Source organism: Calidris pugnax, unplaced genomic scaffold (genome assembly GCF_001431845.1).
Source record: "Calidris pugnax isolate Ruff unplaced genomic scaffold, ASM143184v1 scaffold83, whole genome shotgun sequence".
Classification (NCBI taxonomy): Eukaryota; Metazoa; Chordata; class Aves; order Charadriiformes; family Scolopacidae; genus Calidris; species Calidris pugnax.
This window is the reverse complement of record NW_015090802.1, coordinates 559,517-566,405: the sequence shown is the minus strand read 5'-3', so window position 1 is coordinate 566,405 and position 6,889 is coordinate 559,517. Positions and strand designations below refer to the sequence as shown.

The 6,889-nt window shown below is 60.3% G+C and overlaps 1 protein-coding gene across 1 annotated transcript in view; it reads left to right on the top strand.

The window, feature by feature from the left end:
• Positions 1-5,726: 5,726 nt before the first annotated feature.
• Positions 5,727-6,889, top strand: part of TGIF2 (TGFB-induced factor homeobox 2) — a 6,579-nt gene continuing 5,416 nt past the window's right edge. Inside the window, exon 1 of the mRNA XM_014937560.1 lies at positions 5,727-5,837. The gene's annotated coding sequence lies outside the window, so the exon portion shown is untranslated. The remainder of the gene's footprint in view (positions 5,838-6,889) is intronic.

Here is a 6,889-nt window from a genome sequence, read left to right as displayed (position 1 = left end):
GTGTGATACAGAGGTGTCCTGTGTATGGCTCCCTCATGGACTGCCTGGTGGCTTTGGGAGACAGATTTGGGCACCACATCTCCTCACATCACTACCACTGCCAGCCAGGTCCCCTTCCAGTGGGGCAGCCTGGTTTTGAAGCCAAATCACTCCCAGCCTGGGTAAAATCAGCTTGAGCATCATTTTCCTCCTTTGCTGATGGGATGAGGGTCGCTCTGCTCTGCTCCCGTGTCGGGGTGGGCACATGGGTGGGCTGAGAAGCGCTGGGCAAGGTGCTGGCCACAGTCCCCCATCAGCTGGCTGGGGGTCCCAGGGGTTTGGCCAGCCTTTTGTGTCACCTCGAGTGAGCAGGGGTGGGGGGGTAAGAGACAGGGAGGGTCAGAAATGGGGAGGGGGGTTGTCCCCTTGGTTTGGTTGTTTACCACCGCCCTGAGAAGGGTGTGGGAGCGCGGGGGGCTCCTGCCTTGCAAAGCTGCTGTCTCAAGAGCTGCTCGAGGGCAGCCCATCTCCCTGCCCTGAAATGATGAGTTTCCTGAATTTCTTTATTTAAAATGGGGGAAGTGTGATGACACACCCACAGAACCTGGTGAGGGGACAGTGCATGTTGGAGACCCTCCCAGCTCTCTGGGAAAGCTTGGATGGGGTCTGCAGGAGCTCCGTGGGTGCGTCCTGGTGGGATCAGTGGGGTCAGCAGCCCTGTCCGTGCTCAGAAACCTGCCAGGCCCCAGGAGATGCTCTCATCTGGGAGATGACCCACAGTTGAAAAACTTCTCGGTTCCCGGTGCTTCTGTTTTCCAGGCACTGCCGGCACAAGGGAAGATGAACTGAATTATCAGGGACACAAAGGCTGCAGACGTGCTCTCCCGGGAGCTCCCCAGGGTCATGGCTTGGGCTCTGCAGCAACAGCCCCAAACCAGCCCCTCTCCAGCCTTGCAGATACCAAGCTCCTTCCCCAGTTCCCTGCTGTGCCAGAGAAAAACCTACAGTTCTCCCACTTCCAGAGCCAAGCCCCAGGTCTGAAGATTGCTGGAGGGCAGGATGCTTTTTAAAACACTCCCTTCACGGGGGCACACACCAAAGTGAACATCTCGAAGATGTCACTGGGGCAGATGGGCTGATGCTGGAGATAAACCGAGTGGTGTGGGAAAGGGCCTCCAGCTTCTGCAAGGTCTTTGCCACGCTGTGGTTAAACTGTCTTCTGGAGGTGGCTGCATCCAGGAGCGAAGTTCAGCCCCACTGATCCTAAAGGATCAGCCTGTGTGACCAGCCCAGGTTCTCCCAGTGCTGGGAGCAGGATGGACTTGGTGGCTGGCCACCACCAGCACTGCTGGCCCCGAGCAGAGAGCTGCCAGAGGCTCTGGCGTGGGGCTTTCAGAAGCACTGTCTCACGCAGCTACTAAAGCTGCTGTGTCTGAGCTGCCCCCTTCACCGGCACGGCCGTGGTTACACCACAAGGACCCTCAGGAGAGGGAATCCTTCAACCCCGGTACCAGCAAAGTAGCGGACCCTGGGGTTCATATGGGAAGGGTAAATATGGTCCTTGCGAAAGGGAGTCCTGCCTCCTCCACCTCCTGGGGCTTGTGGCAGGTGGATGGAGAAGTTGTTTGGGTGACAAAGATGGGGCTGTCTTGCAGGACTTCGGAGGCTGAGTGTAAAGCACCGAAATGCAGGTGAGTTGATGGAAAGTGAAGCACAAGGGGAAGATCAACCCTAACTTCATGGGCGAGACAACGAGCTCCAAGTGCCCCGAGACAGCCCCAGGGAAAGGTCAGCGGCCGTTAAAATCAAGAAAAAAAGGAGAGAGAAAATCACATGCTAGGAATTACTAGGGAAAGAAAGGAGCTTAAGAGAGAGACCACTGTTCAGCCATTGCCTACGCCCTTTTATCATGCTTGAATGTAAAAAAGAGGTAGAGCCAGAGAGGAAGCACCCTGAGAAGTGCAGCTGGGGGTCTGGCAGCACCGACCAGCCGAGGGGACCCCAGGCCAGCTGAACTCACTGGCCAGACGAGGGGACGTAGAAAGCGGGGGGCAGCGTGGGGATGTTGGTGCCTCCCACCCCTCCTTGGGCTGCCCACGGGTACCACTGGTCATGCAGGAGCCACGTCTGGCTCAGAGCATCTGTGCCAGGAGCATCTCTCCCATGGGCTCTGTTCTCACCCTCTTCCAGCACCTGCTTCTGGCCAAGGAGGGAGATGGGACCACAGGAGATGTGCCATTTGGTCCAGCAGCGCTCAGAGCCCTTTCTACGCTTCGGTATTTTTTCTTCAGTCCTGATACTAAACCCCTTCCCCTGGTTTTACTCAGCTGTTGGCTTCTTGGCTTTTCCAGCAGTGCAGTGGCTGGAGGGCAGCCTTTCCCATCACTTCAGCTCATATTGTCCATCAGCTGATGTTCTTTGGAGGCTCCTGGTGCCACCAACACAAGCAGATGAGACAGTTCTCCTGTGCTGCCAACTGTGTGTGCCCCAAAAACACTTCACCCACTTTGGTCAACCACTTCATCCAAAGAGGGAGAAAGAGACATCAGCAACCCCCCAAATTATTTGGGCCCATGTGAACTTCATGAAGTTGGGATTGGGGCAACCCCCAGTACCAGCACAGCCTGGGGGACAGCAGACAAATTGGATGTGAGCCGGCAACGTGCACTCGGAGCCCAGAAAGCCCCCCACATCCTGGGCTGCATCCCCAGCAGCGTGGCCAGCAGGGCGACCTGACCTGACTTAGTCATTTCAAAAGTATTAAATGGCACCAAAATAAAACTACACATTTGATTTCAGAAGTGTTTGCTTGGGGCAAGAAGGCACCAAGTTAAGAAAATAACTGTCCTTTTGAGTCAATCTCAAAGAGCTGCCTGCAGTGGAGGTGTGCCTCCTGATGTTCAGAGGGACCCTCCTGTGTGTCGGTGTGTGCCCATGGCCTCTGGTCCTGTCCCTGGGCACCACTGGGAAGAACCTGGCTCCATCCTCTCAGCACCTTCTCTGCAGGTATTGATGGGCTCTGCTCTGCCCCAGGCTGACCAGCCCCAGCTCCCTCAGCCTCCCCTCGTAGCAGAGATGCTCCGGTCCCTTCATCCCCTCCGTGGCCCTTCACTGGACTTTCTCCCCTCTGTCCCTGTCTCTCTCGTCCTGGGGAGCGCAGCGCTGGACCCAGCACTGCAGGGGTGGCCTCAGCAGTGCTGGGCAGAGGGGAAGGATCCCCTCCCTCCCCTGCTGTGACACTGCTCCTGAGGCAGCCCAGGACACTGTTTGCTGCCTTTGCCTGCTCATGGTCAAGCCAGTGTCCCAGTGCCTTTTCTGCCAAGCTGCTTCTATCCAGGCAGCCCCTCCCCAGGGGCAGGACTTTCTACTTCTTGTTGAACTTCTTGAGGTTCCTGGTGGCCCATTTCTCCAGCTCTTGTTCCTGCCCATGTATGTAACCCAGCCCAGGAGCAGCCCTGGGTGGCAGCTCTTGTTGTGTCACCTCTCCCCATGGCAGAGCCTGGACAAGAGGTATCCACGTGGCCCAGGGAGGCTTCCTCCAAACCCCCACCCAAGAGTGTCATTCTCCAGCCCTGTGAGCTCCATCCTGATGCCCCCGGAGCACCACGGCTCCACTAATGACCCAGGTTACGGGATCACCAGAGAGACAAAGGACATGGCAGTGCCCACCGAGGGAGGGATGGGCAGAGCTGCCCCAGGGGAGGGGGCAGGAGGAGATGGAGGGGCCGCAGTGTGGGGCTGTGGTGGTGCTGGAGCTGTGTGGGGCTGGAGGTGGTGACGCAGGTCAGTGGGGCTGAGCCCCACACCATGGGGCTGTGGCACCGAGTGGGACACCGGGTGCTCTTGTGGGGTAGCTTGTTCCCAGTGGGTGCCCAGCTGGGCTTGGCCAGCCCTCACCAACACTCTGACCTCGGTCTCCTCAGCGAGCAGGCGGCCATCGATTTTAAACCTTTAACCCTGCCTTTAAGGCCCCGCGGGAGAAGGGTGAAGGAGAACCCAAGCCCCAGCTCCCACCCCCTCCCTGAGCCGGGGCAGGACAGACCCAGCTATCATTTCCCTCCTAATTAACACCACCACGACTCCAGCCGACTCCAGCCCGAGCAAAGGCAGGCTGTTCACCAGTAAAAAAGCCCTGTTCACCCCACTCCCCGGACCAGCCCTACTGGTGGAACCCCATCCTGCGGGGACTCTGGTGGCCCTGAGCGGGGAGCAGGACCTCCCGCTGCTGGAGAGCCAGAGCCGGGCTCAAGGGCAGGGCTGCAGCCGACCACAAATCCGATTTTCCTTGCCAAAAATCCAGATTTAAAATATCAGAGAGGTGACAAAGTGTGGAGAGAGTCCTGCCTGGGACGGGGCGGGGGTGGGGGCGAGGGTGGGGGGACAGAGACAGGCTGCCTGGGGTTTCCATTTGGGCTCTTGCTGGCTTTTGTTTTTCAAATTGCTGAAGTTTAATAGTATTATCATGTCAATGGGTCCGGGCTGAGGCTCTGGGGTGGCTGCGGGGACTCAGCCCGGACAAGGCCTTCGCCAGAGCCGGCGGGGACATGGCCCCCCCCAGCCCCTGCCCCGGCCCCTGGTCCCACAGGGCTCCAGCGCCCGGTGCCTGCTCCAGCCTGGGATTGCCCAGGGATTTTTGGCTGCCCCGATGCTGTCCCCGGGCACCCGGTGGGGTTTTTCCAAAGCTGCTCCCCTGCTGCTGGGGGTATCCACGGTGCGGGGAGCGCGGGGGGGGCTGGTGGCCCAGCCCTGGGCAGGTTTGTGAGCCCAGGGACCATTTCCCGGGGGTCTCAGTCAGAAAACTCATGCGGCTGTTTTCAAAGGATGAAAAAGCAGACTGCTGGGAGGGAGGGTCCTGCCTGGAGCCAGAGACTGACCTTAGACCCCAGGGGGCACCTGGGGGGCTCTGCGGTGTCACCTCCAGGGACAGGCTGGGCAGGGAGCGGAGTGGGTAGGACGGGCAGGATGTTCACGGGCAGGAGCTGGGGCAGGAGATGCCCCGTGCGCTGATACGAACCTGCAGCAGATGGGATTTGTACCCAGGGCCCCCCACACCTCCCCTGTGGGTCTCCAGCCCTTGTGGTGCTTCATGAGCAGAGCATTGGCAATTTGGGGGCACCCGGCTCAGGATGGTGAAGATTTACCAGCAACTAAACAAACGCTTTAAGGAATTCTCGGGGGTTTTTTTGCTATTTAATCCTCTATCATACCCTGCCCTCCGCTTTGCAGGGACTGAAAACCTGCCATAAAGGAAGGGGTTTTGCAGCCTTTCTCAGTACCCCACCAGAGACCCATCTTCTCCCCTGCAAGCAGTGGGGGGGGGAGCCACAAAGGTGCTGGAGCCTGGGGCGAGGGGAGAGCTGCAAACAAGCCCCATGTGGATAAAGATGGGCAGGGGCTGGCAGTGGGGACAGGAGCTGCTGGGGTGGGTGTGGGTGGCAGCCCCAGGGACATCAGATCACCCCGGGGCACCACCCGTGCTTCATTTGGTGGCTTTTTAACTTGGGAAATGGGACATCAGAAGCTCAGCACGTCACTGCTCCCGGGAAAGTAGGAGGAGTTTCAAAGCAAAGGTGGTGACTGAGGAGGCACCAGGTGGGACCTTTGCCGTGTCCATCCCCAACGGGCTGGGAGAGGTCTTTGGAGGCCTCACCAAGCTGCCACTGCCCTCCCTCTCCGCAGCAGCGGCAGAGCCCAAGGTGACCTTCTGAGTTTTGGAGACCAAATCGCTCTGATTACGCGCAAACTCGCTGCTGGTCCAGGATGGGGCTCCTGCGGGACTTCCCCACCACATGCTCCGTGATCTTTTGTGACGTTGGGCTGGGTCACACACACCTTCACCGGATGCTCAGGACAGGCAGGTGAGCAGCACCGAGCCCAGAAGGGGACGGGCCCAACATGTCCACCCTGGGGTGGTGCCCTTCGTCGGTGGGAACCACAGAGAGAAAGAGCTTCTCGGAGCATCCCGTGGGTTGGGCACCCTCTGCGCTGTGTGGACAACCACAGACTGACCCTTCCAGCTCCTGCTGGAGAAGGTGCTGCCATGGGAAGCCAAGATGTCTGGTGGCCAGCACAGAGGGGTGCCAGCAGAGACCTCCCCTCTTGGAATGTCCCCTCTGGGATGTCCCATCTCCCCTCCTGGGGATGTCCATGCTCATCCTTGCCAAGCCAAGCCCAGCACGTGTGTGCATCCCCCCAGGGACCTGTGTGCTGGTGGGACACAGCACCTCCCGGGTGACCATGTCCTGCTCCAGCTTTGTCCCCACAGGGCTTGTTGGCGTTCGATGGCCCCCTGTGCAGGAGCCGGCCCTGGGGCAGACACCAGCAGCCCCCCGGTGCTCGGTGACAGGACTCAGCTGGAACACGGCTGGGGGGAAGGAGTTTGTGCGGTTGGTGCCTTGTGAGGGTGTCCCCGGGGGGGTGTCCCTGTGCCAGTGTCTCTGTGCAGGCATCCCTGGGTGGGTGCCCCTGGGTGGGAGCTCCTCTTCAGGTGTCCCTGCACAGGTGCCCCAGGTGGGTGCCCCTCTCCATGTGTCCCTGTGCGGGTGTCCCTGTGCGGGTGCCCCAGCGGGGGTGTCCCAGGTTGGGAGCTGCTGTTCAGGTTCTCCTTGCACAGGTGTCCCTGTCTGGGTGTCCCTGTGTGGGTGTCCCCACGTGGGTGCCCCAGTCCAGGTGTCCCCGTGTGGGTGCCCCAGTGCGGGTGTCCCCGTGTGGGTGCCGGGGTGCATCCCCGCGCAGGAGGGTTGCATCCTTATTTCTGCCGCCCCAATCCCCCCCCCGCGGGTCACCGTCTTCGGGAGGGGGGTCCGAGCCCCCGTCCCCTCCAGGCGGGGGTGTCCCGCCGCCGCGGGGTCCCGGTGTCGGGGCTCGGCGGGGCGGGGGCGGGGGTGCCCGCTGCCCGGTGCGGCGGCGG